The sequence below is a fragment of the Dendrobium catenatum genome, unplaced genomic scaffold (assembly GCF_001605985.2).
Source record: "Dendrobium catenatum unplaced genomic scaffold, ASM160598v2 fragScaff_scaffold_459, whole genome shotgun sequence".
NCBI classification, from domain to species: domain Eukaryota; kingdom Viridiplantae; phylum Streptophyta; class Magnoliopsida; order Asparagales; family Orchidaceae; genus Dendrobium; species Dendrobium catenatum.
In genome coordinates, this window is record NW_021318921.1 from 925645 (window position 1) to 928682 (window position 3038).

Below are 3038 nucleotides of genomic sequence, written 5' to 3' on the forward strand. Positions count from 1 at the left end.
TATTTTCAATAATATAATGATGGAGCCTATTTTTAATGATTTTCAATGATGATGATGATGAGATGCATTATGGTATAACTCATCATCATGTTCAATTTTTATACTTTAAAACACAAGTTTTTAATGATCATAGTTAAACTCTATATAATTGTTAATCATTTATTGATCAACTAATTAATTTATCATCCTATTGTAACTATTGTAAGGAAAAAGTCTGTTTAAGATGGTTATAGTGTTTTGTAAAATTAGTTGTGAAATTATTATTGGAAAAGTAACTTAGGGTTTGTTAGGGTAGTTTTTTTTACTATTTTTCTAAAATGGCTTCCTTATTCAAAAATTTCTAATTCAAAAATTTTATATACTAGAAAGCTAGTGTAGAAAGCAATAAAAAAGCAGTTCCAAACAAAGCCTCTATGTTTTGTTTGGAAAAACTTTTTATTAATTTTTTAAAACAGCTTTCTAGTACAAAAAATTTTTTGTTTAAGAAATTTTCACTAAAAAGTTGCTTTTGAAAGCAAATAAGAATGGTATCCAAATGAAACCTTAGTTTAGCCCGAGTAGATTCATAAGCAAATTATGAAAAATAGTGAAAAATAATAAAAAAAAATAGTAGCCAAATGAAATTGTAATTATGTTTGAAAAAAAAAAAAAATATAACAAGTAGCTATCTCAAATCGGCCCAAATAGTATATAAAATTTATTATATCCACATAATTTAGACTTCGTTTGGAACAACTTTCTTACTTTTCTCTAAAATAGATTTTCAGTAAAAATTTCTAGTTCAAAATTTTTTTTGTACAAAAAAATTGTTTTAAAAAGCAATAAGAAGTCATTACCAAACGAAACCTTAAACTCAAATTTCTCTATATTTAGCTTCCATGTCAAGTTAACTTAACCATAAATGTACTGTACTTAGTTGACCTAATTACAATATTTAAATACCAATTAATTAATTTCCCAAATTGTCTAATTAAACATAATATTTAGTCTAATTCTAAAGTTTACAAAAATCATTTTTTATTTTCATTATATAAAAAATAATAATATCAAATATACTTCTTCCTTTAAGTAAAATTTTCTAAACTAAAAAAACAAAATTCAAACGTCATTTTTTAGTTCTTAAATGCTTAAATTTGACCAAAACTTTTAAATGATAAGGTTAAAACATTAGTCTAAAAGTCAGGCAGCCTTCTGACTTAAATATGTATTGTGCAGCTACCAAAAAAATGTTAGATAAAGATTCTGATTAGAAATATAGGATAATTATTTGTAAATAATTATATTATTAAATAGAAAAAAGATTAGATTAGGACTTCTAAATAATTGTGCATGAGGTGTGCGGCTTATGATTGAACCTCTCTTCCTACTGCCGTTTTTAACCGTTAAATTCATTCAACGCTCAACATGAAAAGAAAATCAGTTTTAAAACCGTTTGGGACCATTAATTTTTTTTTATAAAAGTGATTAAAAGTTTTTGAAATTGCTGTATAAGTAAAATTTTAACCATAGTTTTTTTTTTAAGTAATTGAAAATTATAGCTAAATAAATTATGATTTATGATCTGAAATTCAAAATATATTACAAATTTGTCACAAATAGATCTTTAATTAAAAATATAAGATAATTTATTTATAAAAAGTGATATCATAAAAAAAATTATGATTAATATTAAAATTTTGAAAAAAGACCTAATGGAAAAGTATCAATTTGGTCAATTAATTTCTTAAATAGAAAATCAAATAGTCCTTCACTAGAATTATTTAGGTCCCTATTTAAATAGTCAAGTAATTTAAAAATTAGGTTTTTAAATAGTTGAGGATATTGTTGTCATTCATGAGACTCAGATAACATTTTAGTTTCTTATTCTCATTAATTTTTTTTTTAGTTAATGGTATTTAAGATATCATATGTGTTACTAATTTTACCTGTTTCTTCCATTGAATTTTGTATTAGGAATTTATGGTACAATTTTTTTAATATTATATGAATATTTATACTTCTTAGTTATCATATAATCTATTATAATTAAATAATGAATTTTAAAATTCATATAAAATAAAATACTTTTTATTATATCTATAGAATATCTTATAAAAAGCTATGTAAAAGAATTTTTACAAAAAAATTTTTAAAATAGTAGCTCAATAGGACTATAATTACAGTCTAGAAAGCAAAAAGATAAGAACTTGACTCAAACAAATCCTTAATAAAAATATAAAATAATTATTTCTAAATAGCAATATCATAGAAAGAATTATGAAGAATACTAAAATTTGAAAAAAAAAAAAAAAAAGAATTTTCTCCAATTTTTTTGTAAGTACTAAATAGTCCATTTATATAAAAGTAACAATTTGGTCATTAACTTCTTAAATAGAAATCCAATTAATCATCATGGAATCATTTAAGTACCTAATTAAGAATCATAACTAACAATGAAACATTTAAATTGTTGGGGACCATTTTGTCCTTCAAAATAGTTAAATTTCCAATTTTATCCTTCTCTCTTAAAATTTTTAATTTATTTCATTGAGTACTAATTTTACATATTATTTTAATGAATTTTATATTAGGAGATCTAAGTTACACATTTTTTTTCCAAAATTATATCAGATTTCACATAATCACGTTTTAATTAAATGTAGTTTTATAGTTTATACAAAAGAAAATACATTTTAAAATATTATACAAATATCTTATAATTAATTTACAACATGATACTGTTGCGTCATGGAGTATTCGCGGCGGTAGAAAATATAGTTTAAGTTCTTAGTATTGTAGCGAAGATCCAGCACACAACTTAGATAAGTGAAGGGCTGTAGCATTCATAAGACTGACACCCAGAGTTTTTACATGGAAATTCCCTGAAGAGGGGGAAAAACACGGGGCAGGCCCAGTATTTGAATGACCACTAGTATTGTAGTACGTTACAATGAGGCCCTTCCTTGGAGAGAGGCCTTGTGTATTGAACTGTAAGCAATATAACATCATATAGATGCATTACATGGTAGGAAAGTGACAATTATGTCGTTTGATCGAAG